A 19,811-nucleotide genomic window follows, 5' to 3' on the forward strand; every position below is an offset into this window, starting at 1 on the left:
AGCTGACCCACGTGCAGTGCTGACGTTGCGCAAGGAGTGCTGTGCCACGCAGGGGTGTCCCCTGCATAGGGGAGCCCCACGTGCAAGGAGTGTGCCCCATAAAGAGAGCCTCCCAGCACGAAAGAAAGTTCAGCCTGCCCAGTAGTGTTGGCCACACACACGGAAAGCTGATGCAGCAAGTTGATGCAACAAGAATAATTTCAGGATTTCTTGGGTCTTGAGGACCAACCCATAGAAGCCTTCCAGCTCCTGGGAGCTGGATTCTTCAAAAGAACCATGTGTGATCATGATAGCCAGAGAGGGCACAAATATTTAACCAATCTTAGCCTACAAAATGAATGCCTGTATCTATATATTGAAATAAAATATTTATGATATTTTTCCAAAGCAAACAATATATTACTAAAATGTATACTAAGTAGCAACTATACTTTCAGATATAAATGGAAATTAGATTTCATGTTGTTTTCTTAATACACACATGACACACAAATGGTTTTACAGAAACACATACATTCACATGTAGGTGGTGATTTAAATTCAGTTGAGACTGTATAGAATATAGCATAATTTTTCCTCTTAAGAAAATACCAAGATACTTCCTTCATATTAATGAAAATCTTACAAAATATCCAGCACAAAATTGCACTACCACAAGTAATTACTGCAGTATTAAATGTATCGCTTTTACCTGGCATTTGTTTTATTTTTATAATAACAATAAATAAATGCAATTTCTAATTTTTTAAAATTAAATTGTCTTTTTTTATTTTTTATTTTTTTAATTATTTATTTATTTTTAAAAATTACATTCAAAAAATATGAAGTCCCATTCAACCCCACTGCCCCCATCCCCCACTCCCCCCACAGCAACACTCTCTCCCATCATCGTGACACATCCATTGCACCTGGTAAGTACATCTCTGAGTGTCACTGCACCCCTAGTCAATGGTCCACATCATAGCCCACACTCTCCCACGTTCCATCCAGTGGGCCCTGGGGGGATCTACAATGTCCCATAATTGTTCATGAAGCACCACCCAGGACATCTCCTTGTCCCGAAAACGCCTCCACATCTCATCTCTTCCTCGCATTCCCCAAACCCAGCAGCCACCATGGCTACCCTTCCCACACCCATTCCACATTTTCTCTGTGGACATTGGATTGGTTGTGTCCATTGCATATCTATGTCAAGTGGGGGCTTAGATTCCACATGGATACTGGATGCACTCCTGCTTTCAGTTGTAGACTCTCTAGGCTCCATGGTGTGGTGGTTGACCTTCTTCAACTCGATGTGAGCTGAGTGGGGTAAGTCCAACAAATCAAAGTGTAGGAGCTGAAGTCTTTTGAGGCTCTGGGCCTGGGTGTCATATTATCAGTCCAGAGATTCAAATCCCCTAAATATATCTAAAACCCCAGCACCAACTACAACTCCATTAAAGTAGCATGCAAGTCTTGTGAAAAGAGATCCCCTCTGAGTCCAATTCCATCATGCAGAAACACCAGCTCCAAAGAAGGGCCATCTGCCATGGTAGTGAACCCCATCTGCCATGATCATAGAACCCGTGGGTCTCTTTATTCCTCAAAAGAACCAATACCTGGGGTTGTATCTACTTTATCTGTCTCTCAGACTCTGCTCATTTGTGCATAAGGGCACTCCTTCTGACAACCTCCAGACTCTTTTTTAGAGACTCATAGCCTTATATTCTCATTTCTCCTTTCCATTTCCGCATTACATTAGGTCAAACAGCATTTTGAAGTCATGTTATTATATGTAGACAGGGATATTCTGCTGATCCATGTTGAACCTTTAATTCAAGGTCCTTTTCTAGTTGCATCTTCAGCTGATATGTGGTAGTGATCCCTCGGTGCCAGGGAGGCTCATCCCCGGGTGTCATGTCACACGCTGGGGGGACTGCACTGCATTTACATGCTGAGTTTGGCTGTGAGAGTGGCCAGATTTGAGTAACATGAAGGCTGTCAGGAGGAAATTCCCAGGCACAGTGCTACTCTAGGCCTTATTCTCATTGGAGGTGTATAGGCTCAAAAGCATAGCCATAAGTATCAGGAGCCCACTGTTGGGCCCTCCTTCCTTCCTGGTTCTTGCCATTGCACCTGGGGGACTGCTGCTGCTCCCCCAGGGTCCACGACAGTGACCCCCTGGCCAAGAGCCCAGTACTGCCCCAGCTATTGTTTTTAATTGTTTCCACTATGAGTATATCTAGACATTACTATATACCCTGGGCATATGCCCTGTATAACTCCCTGTCAACCATATATATCCTGTCGATAACATCCTATATCAGTATTCCTCCGCTGCCATTGTTGAACAACTCTGTTATCCAAAACTTCCTGTAAAGTCAATCCCAGCATAATGTCAGCTTCACAAGATTCTTAGATCACCGAAATTCATATATACAATATACAGTACTTCCTCAGATTCGCCATAAAACCTTTTCCCTTCCACAGCAATAATCTCTTAACTTGTTTATATCATATTTCCTGAAACTGGTGTACAGATTCTGAGACAATAGCTTTCAAACAAGGTGACATCTGTGCTTATTATGTGGTCCATACTTTAGGTTGTACAGTTTTCTAAATTTTTTAGTTATCCTATGTTTTGCCTTATGGTTTACATTATTAGTCTGTCATCCCCTATATGTTTTTGGAGTAATATTACATGTTTTATATTCATCTTCGTGTACTCTCACAAAACTCCTCTCTTGCCCCCATATTTACCTTGTTTCCATCCATTCCACATCCATTTTCCTCTCCCCTTGGGGCCCACAATGCCAGCCAATCTCGATTTCCCGAGAGGCCATGTCCAGAGATACTTGCAGCAGTATTCAGGGCCTGACTTTCTCAACTGCCCTAATGCCCTGGGAGCCATCCTTTCTCACTAGAGATACAGTTCTCTCTATTTGATGGCATTAGTTCTCCCCAGGATGTGGGTCCACCCCAACTCTCACTTCTTGGGTCTCTTCCCAATGGTACAACCCACCTTGGCAAAATGAGCCTACAGCTATTCCCCCAGAGTCCGTCCCGCATCAGCCCATACCCCCTGAGCATCCTAAACAGGTAACCCTCCTACTTATACTTTGATACGATTTTCTCAACATTTTGTTCTCAACTAACACCTGACACTCTCCCATGTTAGTATGTTGCCCCTCCCTCCCCCCGATTTTTGGACAATATTACCCCTCTGCCCATCCCCAGTCCCCCTCAAACCCACAAAGCCCCACCCAAAGGTAACCCCTTGCCCCCATTTTGTCCCTTCTTTGTGCTCATACTTACCGCCAGCTCATTACAGATTCCACCCCTCCAGACGTTAACTCACATCCTTCCTCCACCCCCTGATTTCCTGTAAGCCTCTTTTCCGGTGTCTAGCTCTCTGAGGCAGTTTGCTTATTTCATATCATTGAGGTCATGTAGTATTTGTCCTTCAATGCCTGGGTTGCTTCACTCAACATAAGATTCTCAAGGTTCATCGATGTTATCACATGTGATTGTAGTGTATTTGTTCTAACAGCCGAGTAGTATTCCATTGTGTGTATATACCACATTTTATTGATCCACTCGTCTGTTGATGGACATTTGGATTGATTCCAACTTTTGGCGATAGTAAACAATGCTGCTATGAACATTGGTGTACATATAGCTGTTTGTGCCCTTGTTTTCAGTTCTGATGGGTATATACCCAGCAGTGGTATTGCTAGGTCATATGGCAAATCTATGGTTAGTTTTTTTGAAAAACCTACAGCCAACATTGTTTACAATGGCGAAATCCTGAAATCCTTCCCTCTAAACTCAGGAACAAAACAAGGATGCCCATTGTCTCCGCTCCTATTTAACATTGTCTTGGAAGTACTTGCACGAGCACTGAGGCAAGAACCAGATATAAAAGGCATTCAAATTGGAAGGGAAGAAGTCAAAATTTCATTATTTGCAGATGACATGATCCTATACATAGAAAACCCTGAGAGATCTACAACAAAGCTTCCAGAACTCATAAATGAGTTCAGCAAAGTCGCAGGTTATAAGATCAATGCGCAAAAATCAGTAGCATTTCTGTACTCCAATAATGAGCAAGATCAGGAGGAAATCAAGAAACAAATACCATTCACAATAGTAAATTAAAAAATCAAATACCTAGGAATAAATTTAACTAAAGAGGTAAAAAACTTATACACCGAGAACTATACAAGACTGTTCAAGGAAATCAAAGAAGACCTAAATAAATGGAAGAATATTCCTTGTTCATGGATAGGAAGACTGAATATTATTAAGATGTCTATCCTACCAAAACTGATCTACACATTCAATGCAATCCCAATAAAAATCAACACAGCCTTCTTTAAGGAACTAGAAAAACTAACTATGAAATGTATTTGGAAAGGAAAGAGGCCCCGAATAGCCAAAGACATATTGAAAAAGAAAAACAAAATAGGAGGAATCACACTTCCTGACTTCAAAACATACTACAAAGCTACAGTAGTGAAAACAGCATGGTATTGGCATAAGGAGAGACACACAGACCAATGGAATTGAATTGAAAGTTCAGATATAGAACCTCATGTACATAGCCATATAATATTCGATAAAGCCACCAAACCCTCTCAACTGGGAGAGAGTGGCCTATTCAACAAATGGTGCCTGGAGAACTGGATAGTCATATGTAGAAGAATGAAAGAGGATTACCATCTCACACCTTATACAAAGATCAACTCAAGATGGATCAAAGACCTAAATATAAGAGCCAAGACCATAAAGATCTTGGAAAGCAGTGTAGGGAAACATCTACAGGACCTTGTAATAGGAAATGGCTTCATGAATTTCACACCAAAAGCATGAGCAGCAAAAGAACAAATAGATAAATGGGACTTCCTCAAAATTAAAGCCTTCTGCACCTCAAAGGAGTTTGTCAAGAAAGTAAAAAGGGAACCCACACAATGGGAGAAAATATTTGGCAACCATATATCTGATAAGAGGCTTATAACTTCCATATATAAAGAACTCATAAATCTTGAAAACAAAAAGATAAACAACCCATTTAAAAAATGGGAGAAAGATTTAAACAGACACTTCTCCAAAGAAGAAATACAAATGGCTAAAAAGCACATGAAAAAATGCTCCAAATCTCTAGCTATCAGGGAAATGCAAATCAAAACTACAATGAGATACCATCTCACTCCCATAAGATCGGCAGCTATGAAAAAAACAGAAGAATACAAATGCTGGAGAGGATGTGAAGAAAGGGGAACACTCATCCACTGCTGGTGGGAATGCAGAAGGATCCAACCATTCTGGAGGACAGTTTGGCGGTTTCTCTAAATTGTCTTTTATTAAAGATACATAGATCACAAAAAATGTTACATTAAAAAATATAAGAGGTACCTATATACCCCTACCCATCCCCCACTCCTCCCACATCAGCAACGTCTTTCATCATTGTGGCACATTCATTGCATTGGTAAATATATTTTGAAGCACTGCTGCACTGCATGGAATATAGTTTACATTGTAGTTTCCACTCTCTACCAGCCCATTCAATGGGTTATGGCGGGATGTATAATGCCCAGCATCTGTCACTGCAATATCATTTAGGACAACTTGAAGTTCCAAAAATACCCCCACATTGCCTCTCCTATTATGTAAGAGTCACTGAGAACATATTACAGTTTATTTAGTCACAGAAGTGAAATTGTTAGGAATTTTAACATTATTTTCCTAAATATTTTAAATAACTTCAACAAAAATGTACAAGAAAACTTTTACCACTAAAGATAATGGTGTTAGGTTGGTGCAAAAGTAATTGCTGATTTGCATTTTGAAATTTGCCACTTGATATTGAATACATTCTTAAATAAATATGGCTATGTTATTCATTATTTTAATGTGCGTTTCTCACTTTAGGGTTTTTGATAATGACTTATTACATGTTATACTATTTTATATTTATTTTAGACTATGGAAATGATGGTAGACAAGAAGCAATTTTGAGAGATTTTCTTATTTGAGTTCAAAATGGGTCATAAACCAGTGGAGACAACTCACAATATCAAGAATGTATTTGGCCAGAAAATGCTAGTGAACATACTGTACAGTAGTGGTTCAAGGAGTTTTGCAAAGACGAGAGCCTTGAAGATGAGGAGCATAGTGGTTGGCCATCAGAAGTTGACAATGAACAATTTAGAACAATCATTGAAGTTGTTCATCTTACGACTACATTAGAAGTTTCCAAAGAACTCAGTGTCAACCGTATTACAGAAATTTGGAATTTGAAGAAAACTGGAAAGGTGCAAATGCCCAAGAAATGGGTACCTCATGAGTTGACCAAAATTTAAAAAAAAAACAACCATCATTTTGAAGTGTCATCTTCTCTTTTTCTATGCAACAACAACAAACCATATCTCAATCATGTTGTGAAATGTCATGAAAAGTGGATTTTATACAACTAGAGATGACCAGCTCAGTGGTTGGACTAAGAAGAAGCTTCAAAGCACTTCCCAAAGTGAAACTTGCACCAAAATGAGGTCATGGTCACTGTTTGTTGGTCTGCTGCTAGCCTAATCCAACACAGCCCCATGAATCCTGGCAAAACTATTACACCTGAGAAATTTGTTCAGCTAATCAATGAGATACACTGAAAACTGCAGTGCTTGCAGCTGGCATTGGTCAAAAGAAAGGGAACAGTTCTTCTCCACAACAACACCTAACTGCACATCACATTGCACATCCAATCCTTCAAAAGTTGAATGAATAGGGCTACAAAGATTTCCCTCATTTACCAAGTTCACCCGATCTCTCACCAGTTGACTACCACTTCTTCAAGCATCTCAACAACTTTTTGCAGGGAAAACATTTCCACAACCAGTAGGATGCCTAAAATGCTTTCCAAGAGCTTATCAAATCCCAAAGCATGGATTTCTTATGCTATAGAAATAAACAAATTTATTTCTGATTGGTATAAATGTATTGATTTTATGGTTCTTTTTAATTAATAAAGATGTATTTGAGCCTAGTTAAAATGGTTTGAAATTTATAGTCTTAAACCTCAATTACTTTCGCACCAACCTAATACAAATATCACCACGACTTTCTAAGTGATAATAGGAAAGTGCAAATTCTTGAAACTCATACCCTTATCTTGCTTGCTGAAGCATTATTTTAATGTGTAACTCTGACTTTCTACTAATAGAAATATGTTTTAAAAGGGCCATTGTAAGTTTATAAACCAATCATAAAAAGAAATTTTTGTAGAGGAATAATTCATTATCTAAGTCACATGAAGGTGATGTGTGTGAATATAATGTGACACATAAGGAGGCCCATGAGTATTTCCATATATGATCCATTATTTGTCTATTATTAGCAAAAAAGAGGAGGTAAATCAAGCTTTAACAATAGCTAAACCCAGAATTTATATTGCATACAGTGTGCTCATGGTGTTTGACATACCATTAAGTACAAAGCTGCAGTATATTGCAATGGCAAACACAAAGTTAGAGGGTACTGGGTGTAGCAGTTTGATATTATTGATTAATTCCAAAAAGAATTATTAGATCATGTCTGTAAACTAGTCTTTTCTCCCGGTCATATTACATTATATTGGATTCAGAGGCTTAAGTAATCAAGAAAACATCTTTGCCAATAAGGGCCTTGAGCCCCCGCACTTGGTGGGTTGGGACTCACAGATAAAAGTCATGGCAAAGGAGATAATACGAAGGTTTTTGTTTTGTTTTGTTTTAATTAATTTCTTGAAATATATAACCCACACACAAACATACATAAACAATAAGTGTATAGTAATAGCTCTGAACTTACAAAACAAATGTATATAAGGTCATACAGGACTCTCATAACTCACCCTGCCACAAGCGCCTTACATTGTTGTTAAACCTTTTTAACGAATGATTAAAGAGCATTTTCAAAATATCACTACTAAACAAAGTATTTCCCTGAAACCTCCCTATTATTATTATCTTTATATCATTTATATATAAACACATATAAACAGTTAAGTGTATAGTAAAAGCTGTGAACTTACAAAGCATACATTCATAACATTATGCCGGGGTTCCATACATCAACCCTCCACCAACACCTTGCATTATCATGAATGTTTGTTACAAATTATGAAAGAATATTGTCAAAATCTTACTACTAATCATACTCCTTATCTTACATTTGGAGTGTTTTTCCCCCAACTCACCCTATTATTATTTTTTAAATATATTTTTTTATGACGGGAGTTATAAATGTATAAAATAATCATGCACGTGTGCAGAATTCCCAAACAACACCCTTCTATCATCACACCACACTGTGGTGGAATATTTGTTACAGATAAAATAATATCTGATTGTTACCATGACCATAGTGTACACTTGGCCCACATTTGCCATACTGCCCCATTATCAACTGAGTACATCTTTGGCATAGATGCAAGTATATTATATTATTCCTGCTAAACAGTGCATACATCATTCCAGTATATTTTCCCATGAGTTCCCAATACCCTAGTGATATGCAATTGCTCTAGCTCAAAATGGACACTCTTGCACCTGTACCATCAACCACAATTCTCATCCACCTCTTGGTTTACTGTGCTATTCAGTTCCTAGTTTATTCTCTGGCATTCTGTCAATTGGCATTTGCATACCTAGACTAAAATTTTCAGCCACATTCCCATTTATAAACTAGCAATTCTCACTATTTGTTACCATCCATTCTACACATTTCCACACTTTTACAGTAAAGCTAATTAAAACTTGTACATACATTAAACATCATTAGTCCATCTCAGTCCTTCTCTTATCTCCATTAATAATCCACCACCTACCACTAGGTCTTGAAGGTATTTTTCCACAATCTCCTCCAGAAGTTCCATTGACCCTTCTATCTTTAGGTCTTGATCCATTCTGAGTCAACTCTTGGACAAGGTGTGAGATAGAAGTGTTCCTTCCTGTCTCCGGCCATGTATATCCAGTTCCTTCAGCACCATTTTGCTGAATGGACTGTTATGCCCGAGCTGTGTGGACTTGACAGGCTAGTCAAAAATCACTTGACCATACATGTGAGTGTCTATCTCTGAGTCATCAACCCAGTTTCATTGGTCTATGTGTCTGTCTTTATACCAGTACCATGCTGCTTTTACCACAATAGCTTGGTAGTATGATGTAAAGTCCGGAGATGAGGGTTTGCTTTTCCTTTTACGTTGTTTCTGGCTATTCAGGAACCCCAACCCTTCCAAACAACCTTGGTGAATGTATTTTGTTTTTTTTTTTTTAATGCTGGTGGAATTTTTATCAGGGTTGCATTGAATTTGTACATCAATTTGAGTAGAAGTGACGTCTTAATGATAGTCTTCCAATTCATGAGCATGGAATGTTCTTCTAGTTATTTGGACTTTTTTTACTACTTTTAACATTGACTTGCAGTTTTCTGAATACAAGTGCTTTACATCATTGGTTAAGTTTATTCGTGTTTGAGTTTTACCTGTAATATTTTATTGTCACTACTCTTTTGACACTTTTAGTTACTTTTATTGAGATAATCTTCAATTCTAGGCTTTCTTCCAGGCCTCTCTCTACTGTCTTTTCTTTTCAGGCTCTAGCACACCTTTTAGTATTTCCTGAAAATCTGGTCTCTTCCTTAGAAATTCTGTCAGGTTCTGTTTATCTATAAATATTCTAATCATGCCCTCATTTTTGAATGACAGCCTTACTGGATAAAAAATTCATTGCTGGAAGTTTTTCTCTTGTAGTATCTTAAATTTATCAGACCACTGTCTTCTTGCCTCCATAGTTTCTGGTTAAGAAATCAGCACTTAATCTTATTGTGTATCTCTTATATGTTATACATTGCTTTTCTCTTGCTGTTCTCAGAATTCTCTCCTTGTCTTCGGCATTTGACATTCTGATGAGTATGTGTCTTGGAGTTGGTCTATTCAAATTTTTTTGGATGGGAGTACATTGTGTTTCTTGGACATGGATATCTATATCTTCAATAAGGTTGGGAAATTTTCTAACATTATTTTTTAAATATTACTTCTTCCCCTTTTCCCTTCTTTTCTCCTTCTGAGACACTCATGACACATATGTTTGCACATCTCTTCCTATTGTTTAGTCCTGAGACCTTGTTCATTTTTTTCCAATCTCTTCATCTGTTTTTGTATATTCACTTTCAGAGGCCATTTCTTCAAGCTTACCAATACTTTCTTCTGCCTCCTCAAATCTATTAAATGATTCCAATGTTTTTTAAATTTCATTTATTGTGCCTTTCATTCTCATTAAATCTGCTATTTTGACATGTATGCTTTGAAATTCTTCTTTGTGCTCATCCAGTGTCTTCTTAATATCCTTAATCTCTTTAGGCATCTCATTGAATTTATTAAGATTTGTTTGAACATCTATAATTGTTGCCTCAACTCCTTATGTCATCTGGAGGCTTATCTTATTCCTTTAACTGGGCCATATCTTTCCGTTTCTTGGTGTGGATTGTAAATTTTGGTTGGTGTCTTGGCATCTGGTTTACTAGAGTATTTATTCTGGGTGCAGTTTTTCTCTTTAGTTTAGGGCTTCCTGCCCTTTCTCCCTCGCTGGTTGTAAAGCTGGAGGCAAGGATGCAGTTGGTGCTATAAACTGTAAAGGCTCAAGCTGTCCTCATTGCTCCAGGGATTGATGAAGTTTCCCCCAACTTTCTCCTTTCCCAGAGGTAGGGACAAATTCACAGTTGTGTGGAATAATCCAAGTAGTGCAGGCCTAGACTGTGGCTGCTCAGAGAGACTGATGAAGCTTCATGTCCCTTTCTCCCCTATCTGGAGTTGGGATGAAGCTGCAGGTGTGGGCAACCATCTATTCAGTGCAGGTCCAAGATGACCAGAGTTGCCCCAGTAGACTTCAGATTATTCAGTTTGTGGCAGCCAAATGCACCCAATGTAATCTGGATAGGCTGGTGCAGAGCTAGCCAGGCTCCTCCCTGCCAGAGTTGGGGCTAAAGCCTAAGCTACTGCTGCAGTCTGATCTGGGTGAAAGATACCAGTTCCCACCATCACTGTGATATTTGGTCAGCCAGGCTTCCCCTCAGGCTGGAGGCAGAGTAAAAAAGGCATCCACTGGCCTCTTTCCTTTCCAACTTGGACAGATTCACACCCCAGCTGTTCCTTGGGTTATTCCTTAGCCATCTGAGTCTACCTATCATTAGCTGAAATTGGCAGCCAACCTTCTCTTCCTCCCCTGTTTTTGGGAAATAGAGCTCCAATTCCAGTCACTGAACAGCTCCTGGGGTGGCTTCTGCCACCAGAGTAGGACAATCACTGGCCTCTGTGGCTTGGCTGGCAATTTCCCAGAAAGGCTGGTGCAGGTCCCCACAGCTTCCTTGTGGGAATCAAAGGCACGGTGGGCCTGCAAGGAAAGACGTGCTCTTTCCATGGTTATGCTGTTAATATAGAAATGCAGCAATTAAGCCTTTCAGGTCAACAGGATCGAAGCTGTCCAGGGTAGGGAGAAATATGAGAAAACACACTTTATAGTTTGAAAGAGCACTAAGACCTTGTATTCTGAGATAAGATTTTATAGTCCTGTAGCTTGTGAGAATTTTTAATGTGCAGCTGCATGTTATCACTTATGCTTACAATAGCTTGAGTATATATAATGCCACTTGGAAATAATAAAGTTGTCTCTTGAGCTTGATGAATTGATGCTCTCAGGCCCCCTGACCCCAATCTTCTCTTTGTCTTTCATTCCCGATACCCTTCATGGAAAAGATCTGACACTTCCTCCCTGCTGGAAGTGGCACTTGGGCTTAGGCTAAACCTGCAATCTGACCTGGATGGGAAGAAACTGGTCCCCACCAGCACTGTGATTCTCAGTCCAATCTGTTTCCACTTGTGCCAGGCGCAGAGTTAAGATTGTGGCTCCTGGCCTCTTTCTACTTGGACAGGTTCAAACTTTAGCTGTTTTCAGGATTGTACTTTAGCCTGCTGATTTTACTCATCAGTAGCTGAAGTTGGTGCCCAATCATCTCTTCCTCCCCCATTTTTTGGGAAGTGGTGCTTTCAATTACAGCCATGGAACAGTTTCTGAGGCAGCTTGTGTCTATAGTGGAGGATGAGCACCAGCCTCTGTGGTGTGAGGTGCTCTACTTTTGAGTCTTCTCTGCAAATTGGCAATCTCCTCCTTCAATTCTTTCTAGGATGTTGCAGGATGCCCTTCTGGCCTCCTGAAGCCCCAAACAGGTACTTCAGGTAGCACAGATAGCTCTGGGTGTTTACTAACTGCTCTGTAGCAGGAGCTGACTCTAGGAGCTCCTTACTCTGCTGCCATCTTGCTGGTTGTTTCTAATAGGAAGGGTTTTTTTTTAATTTTTTTTACTATGAATAACTTTTATTTTATTATGCATATCTAAATACATGCAAGACAGAAGGTAAAAATTCCTTTCCGTGTTATACTTTTTTCTTCTCAGTTCCCCAAACCTCCCACCACCAGAACTAATCATTATTAAAAGGCTAGAATATCTCTTTCCAAGCTTTGTCCTTTCACACATCAATGAGATCTCACTTAACTGAGCAGTTTAGGCTTTTATTCCAGTTATTGGTGTTCAGTAACAGTAGGAGGTTTTTGGTGCTGGAGTTTTGATGTTGGAGTTTGGTGCTGAAGTCTTAAGCTGGATCCCCAGGAAGAAGCACACAGAGAAAAGAGAAACACACCTCAGGAAGTGAGGAAACTTGAGCCTGGAGAGAAACAAGACCCAGGAAGAGAGGAAACCAGAAAGTCTGAACCCTCACAGAAATTGGCACCCATATTGCTACAACACATGAAAATATTCTTTACTGAGAGAAGTAGTTTAAGCTTTATGGCCTTGTATCTTTAAGCTCCTACTCCAAATAATACCCTTTATAGAAACCAACCAATTTCTGTTTGTTTGTTTTTTTGTTTGTTTGTTTTTTACATCAGCACCCATTTAGCTGCCTAATACACTGGGAATTACTTAAAAATTGGGAACTTGGGTTATGGCTTCTCAATAACTAAATGCAGTTTTCCGATTGCAGAAGGGTTGAATGCAGTTTTATAATTTGTTTTTTGTTGTTATTGTTGTTATTTTGGTTGTTTTTGTTGTTAATAGACTAACTGCACCTCCCTATGCATAAGGGTGTTTTAACATGCAGATTGAAGAAAGCTGTATTGTACTTCTCTATGCATATGCATGTGGGGGCTATTTGTGTATGTGTGTGTAAGCATGTGTGGACACACCACTGGAAGATAAGATTAAGCAAATAATGATACACTAACTATTGACACCTCCCTTCAAATTGGAAATTATAAATCCATTTCTTCATGAAACTCATGTTCCAGTCAATAACATCTAGTAGGGATATTTAATCAAAGTGTACCCTTTCCCGTAAATAAAAGAGTGTATAATACAATTTAGGCAATATTATATTATCTAAGATTCTGAAATAGTAATTGAGATGGGAGTGGGTGAAAATCAACTGAACCTTACTGAGAACAGCACTCAAACAGCCCAGGAAAGTTGACTATGACCCATGTGCATATTCAGTAAACTTACCACCTTATTTAGGCCACTTTTTCAGCTCCTGACACAAAAGTCATAAGAAATAGTGTCAGAGTATAAAATACATTCTTTAAAAATTAGTGCATGGGAAGGCAGCATGGGTCAAGCAACTGGGCTCCCATTTACCATATAAGGAGGTCCAGGATTTGATACTCAGGGCCTTCTGGTGAAGGCAAGCTGGCCCACATCATGATCTGGCCCAAGCAGGTAGCTAGTCTGCACAGGAGTGCTGGCCCACACGGAGGGCTGGCCCACACAGAGAGTTGACACAGCAAGATGATGCAACAAAAAAAGTCACAGAGGAGAGAAAATAAGAGTTGCAGCAGACCAGGGAACTGAGGTTGTGCAAGAGAATAAATACCTCTCTCCCACTCCAGAAGGTCCCAGGATTGGTTCCCAGAGCCACCTGATGAGAATACAAGCAGATAGAGAAGAATACACAGCAAATGGACACAGCAGCTAATGGGGGAAGAAATAAGTAAAACTTTTTAAAAATTAATGCAAGTCTATGTTCTCACAAGAGTACTATGAGGTACGCAATGATGCTATTTGATGGAAGATGTTCAAAACAAATTATCTCCCTATAGTCACACAGCACAGAAGGATCAGTATTTAGGAGCAGATGCCATTTCAGGGACTATTTCTACAACAGAAGAAGAGACGGCTGGGAGAGAACTAGTTGTCAGCCCATTGTATCCCTGAGAATCTTCCAAGCCATATGCTCAGTAACACTACTAGGCCATGGGATGGCAGAGGAAAGCCAGACATGTAGTCATTTGGTTTTCAGGAGAAATGACTGGGGAAAATGACAAGGATGGACGTACATAGACTCTTCCTGCAGGAATATTAACACTTTTGGGCATATGCTCAGTGAAACATACTGGAGACTGCATAGTATGGTACTGTTTTCTTTTAACAGAAAACACAAATGATATATAGATCTACCTTATCCCATTATAACAGTTTCATTTCTCTCTCTCAGTACTAAAAAAAAGGTAGAATGCAAGATCCTGGAGTAGCCTCCTGATCCATGACTCCCAGGCTCCACCATGTACAGGTTTTGCTTTGGTCTCCAGATGCTTGTCATCTCTTTCTGTGGTTGCTTTGTGTTGGAAATCCCACAGACATAAAATGATACCTCTCCTCATCCTGAAACACCATCATCTTCTCCTTGTACTTTCTCTATAGGGACTTTGTCACTTGTCACCCTAAAGATGCCTTGTCCTGAGTTGATGAAATTTTCCCAAATCCTTAAGGTGACCTGCATCTGCTCTGGTTTATCACTCAGAACTTCTGGAATTGGTGTTGAATGAAGCCATTATTCTCCCCTCCCCCCGCAGAGTGCACTGGATGGTGGTATGATGGAAAGTTTTATACATTGCTTCTGAAGTGATAGCTCACAATCTTCAAGAACACACCAAGAAACCAGGTGTTTGTAGCAATGACCAATAGGGACTCTGTAGATAGTCTCATATTACTGAGAATGGAGAGTACAGAGGCCCATCCAAAAGATCATTTCGTGCAAAAACAAGGGCTGGTTCTTAGCAGAGCCCTCACCTCTGCAATAAGGAAGATTTCATTGTAGATTACATTTACTGTAATTCTCCAGGGTTCCCTGTTCTCATCAAGCATCCTGGAAGGCTTCCTTTATCTTTCTTTTTGGAAAAACCTTTCCACTTGTGAGTTCATTAAGTCAAGATTCTATATTCTCTTTTATAAAGACTCAACTTGACAGGGTCCAATATATCAGGAAAGTGGATTGTACTTATGGTGCAGCCTATTACAGGAACTCATATCCCTCAAAGTGGCAGAATAGAAATAAACACACTTGTGGTGGTTTGAAACTATATGCATCCCAGAATGCCACATGGACACATTGTAAATAGTATTGTATTTTCAGGCTATTTAATTTAAGATTCATTCAGAGTTGGTCTTAGTCTTCAAAATGGAACCCTTGGTAAGAGAAAGAATTTAAGACAAAGAGAGAAAAAAATGTGGAAACAAGAAGATGAAACAATTAAATCTGGAAGAGAAGGGTGAGACCAGTGGACACCAAGACATGCCTTTCCATTTGACGAAGGAATCCAGCATCACAGGCAGCCAGTTTTCAGGAAGAAAGTATCATTTGATGAAGCCTTGATTTGGATATTTTCACAGTCTGGAAATTATAATCTAGAAAAGTAATAAATTCCCATTTTTAAAAGCCAACAAATTACATGGTGTAGTGCTTTCAAACTAAACTTGAGGCCTGACCTATAAGAAAGATGATGCTCCTCCTTCCAACTGGAGAAAAGAACCATTTATCTTTCACATTTTTCTATTTTCCTCATTTATTGTTATCTATCTTCCTTTCTGCATATTTCAGCTACCAAATCCTCTGAAGGCCCTGCCCTCTCCTTCATGATGAGTAATGGGAAAATCTCTGAAGTGTAGCCAAGTGGCTGATAACACTGGAGACATCCAAATCAAGGCTTGTCTCTCACCATTCATGTTGGAAACTGAGGCACAGTGGCCTCACAAGCAGAGACATTCTGTCTCTGTGGCTACACTTGCAACCTAAAGAATGTGATAATTAAGGGTTCCTGGCAGGCAGCGAACTTGGCCCAGTGGTTAGGGCATCTGTCTACCACATGGGAGGTCCGTGGTTCAAACCCCGGGCCTCCTTGACCCATGTGGAGCTGGCCCACATGCATTGCTGAGGCACACAAGGAGTGCTGTGACACATAGGGGTGTCCCTGCATAGGGGAGCCCCATGTGCAAGAAGTGCACCCTGTAAGGAGAGCCACCCAGCACGAAAGAAAGTACGCCTGCCCAAGAATGGCACCACACACAGAGAGCTGACAGAACAAGATGATGCAACAAAAAGAAACACAGATTCCCATGACGCTGACAGCAACAGAAGCAGACAAAGAAGAATTTGCAGCAAATAGACACAGAGAACAAACAACTGGGGTGGGGGAACAGAAATAAATAAACAAATAAACCTTTAAAAGAAAAGAGAGACCCTGAGAATGAAGAGAAAAAATATCTCTGCCCACCAAACATGTAAGACCCCATGAGGGCATAGTGTCAGGAAAACCTAAATTTAAATGTTAGAAGATGAGATTGATCAGCTCCCAAAGAAGACCCCAGTACCTCCAAAAATTCAGGAGGAAGCCATCTTCTCCAGGTCTGAAAGACAAGGAAAAAAAGCCTGATATTTAAATTTAGCTAACTGTGGGTTAGCATCTGGCTCTGGTTCTGCCTCCACTAAGATAGTGAAGGTTTGATTATAGTGGAAAAGGACTCTGTTGGCTTTAAGTCCTAATGCACCTGAAATATTGTTCTGGATTTGGTAAACGTTGGTTACAGGAATATGGGTTGGTTTTTATAATAAAGCTTGGTGTAAAGATGAGTTAAACCATGGAAAGAGTTAGCCAGAAATAAGTTTGTTTCAGTGCCGGATTGCAAATGAGCTTGTTTTGTGAAAAGCATGGGTAGGCAAAAAGTCCTGTTAAAAGTTTAGCATTACTCTCACACTGCTCTGCTCTCTCATCTCCAGACCCATCCTGCCCTCTGCAATGCTGTTGCCATTTTCCTCCACCACATGGTCATGCTGGTAAACCTGGGGATTTATAATTTATAATACGGAATTGTAGTTTGTAAATCAGCCCTCTTCATCCCTTTTCATCCCCTTCCTCACTACATGGGGCCCATGTTCTGTTATTTTCTGTTATTTTCTCCCATTTCTCTTCCCTCCCTACCTGAATTAATTAATGGTGTAAATCACCCAGTGCGCTTTTGAAATTCATTTCTGCAGCATAGCTAAGAACCTAGATAGAATCTGGTAGCATATTTGTGAGCCAGTCCAGGAGTCTATTGGTGAGTGAAACTATGGCCTACAGCCTGCTTAATGCCTTCCTTTGGTTCTCTATTTTAAATGAGTTTGGGTATGAACCCCTGCAGATTGTAATCCCAGAAGGGAAGGGGTTGAGGCTCCAGAATTCTTTGCATCCTTGCCACACACCCCACCCTGTGTGGGGCTAAAGTAAGGAGGGCTGTAGCACAAAACTGGAGTTCACTGTGCCCGTGGTCTTTCAAGCTGTTTTAGCAGTAGGAGGCTCTGCCTGTGGGGCCAGCGACCATTACCTTTCCCCACCCTCTCTAGAGGGAATGCGAATGTGGTGGTAATGGAATGCCTGAGAGTTTACCATTCCCACTGGATCCATGCCTTTTCAAGTGGAGTTCCTATCTGACCACACCCAGTTCCCTGGGGGATGAATGGGAAGTGCCTCAGAACCAAGATGCATACCATGGGAGATCCTCTTCCCCAGGGAGGCCACATGATCAGAATACCCTTGCAATTTCTAATCTTGGCAATGTTTTACATTTTTGCTGGGTCTCTCTTTGCAAGTTTATGCTTTGGTCTGTTTTATAAAAACTGTGAAAATAAAGTTCTTGTGGAAGATGCCTTTGTTTAGCAAGGAAGCTATTATTGTCTCAGAACCCCAGAGTCTGTTAACTTTATACAATTAACCTCTATCTAATAACTTAATGACCCTTTAATAACTGGTTTAACTGGAAAATTATCAGACATTAAAGTCAGAACTAAGGCTGCATTTAATAATTCTGGAAGGATAGGAGGAAGAAGCACAATTTGGCTTGGCAGCTTCAGGTTGAAAATCAATTCTGCCTGTCTCCCAAGTCCCAGCTGCTCTGGGAATACCCAGTGGCAGGGCCTTTCTGATTTCCTGGGGTGGCAGAAATCAAAAAGCAGCCAAACATTTCCTGAGATTTAACTCAGGAACTTCTTTTTGAGTCAGCCTCAGACCCTGGAAAGTAGGGGTGCCAAGAAACAAAGCAGGAAACTGAATGGCCCCAATTCCTTGGGCCCATCCATTCAGAAAACAGCCAAATATTTCCTCAGGTGCTTTGATTTGGGGCCACTGCTCAGGGCTCCCAGTCAGCTTGGACTCTTTTATCTGATATCCAGAATTAGATACTCCCAAGAACTGCCCACAAGTATGCTTGTGGGCCAATTACACCCTGAAAATAAATATTCTTAGGACCCTGAGACAGGGCTTCAGCTCCAAATTGTGTGAAGCAGTGAATATAGTCAGAATAGTCCCTGGAATGCCAGAACAGTCAACTAAAGGGTGCTTCTTCATTCTTCCTAAAATAATGGATGCAGTCTCTAGCCTACCAGCACACTTCCCATAGGAGTCTCTTAGGAATCAGGAAATTCTGCCTACTGCTTGTCCACATGGCCACAGTATAACCAAGACCAGCCTCTGTATAGAACCCTGAATTCCAGTTAAACCCATGTAAGAGAAGTAAATAAATAAATCTGAGGCCCAGAAACCTCATATTGTGTCTCCTTAAAGAAATGAGGAAATAAACATCAAATTTCTCAGTTTAAACTCAGTTGTGCCTATAAAAGATGTGAATAGTGATCAAAATAAAAGAAACTTCATGTGCCATCAATTAAGTTCAAAGAGTTCCTTGAAATGCTAAAGGTATAAAAGTCTCCCTTCTGTTTTACTTTGTGCATAACCTTGTGTTTATCTTTGACATCTGTGTTTAACCTTGACAGTTTACTTATGCCTAGGAAATCTGATATGGTGTTCACCTGTTACAATTTGGATAATGGTAAAAGGTCACCTGAAAATTAGTCTTTCAAAGTCAATACTGTCTTGCTAGTGGATTTGATGTATAAATCACAAGTGAAATTAATTCCATTGCTAGAAAAGCAGAGAAACTTCACAAAGTTAATAATAAAGTTCTGTAGCTTAGATAATAAAGGTACTCAATTCACCTTACAATAACTGAAATTATAACTGAGTGGATTTAGTCTGAACCTATTCTTACAAGTGTAAATTCTAAACTAACCTTACCTTCATTTATGGTCACTTAAAGTCTAGCCTCACCCCTTGCCTTTGTTTATGATTATTTCATAACAGTTTCTACCCCTATAGCTCAGGGGAAAGCAAACTTGAGAAATCCCTGTCTCCTATCCTACTGGTATTAATAATCCTGCTTTCCCTCATGGCTCCGAGTGTGGACTATATTGCTGCCTCATGGAATTCTTGACCCTCAGGGATGAATGTCCACTTCCCCAGTCCAGCAGCCACTGGAGTATTTTTATCTCCAAGGGTTTGGAAGTGAAGGAGCCCTCCTGCCTTGACTTCTGGGTTCCTAAAAGTGACAATTCATGAGAGAAACAAGTTTTCCCTGAGGCTTTGATAGCCTCAGTGAAT

This window comes from Dasypus novemcinctus, chromosome 19 (genome assembly GCF_030445035.2).
Source record: "Dasypus novemcinctus isolate mDasNov1 chromosome 19, mDasNov1.1.hap2, whole genome shotgun sequence".
NCBI classification, from domain to species: domain Eukaryota; kingdom Metazoa; phylum Chordata; class Mammalia; order Cingulata; family Dasypodidae; genus Dasypus; species Dasypus novemcinctus.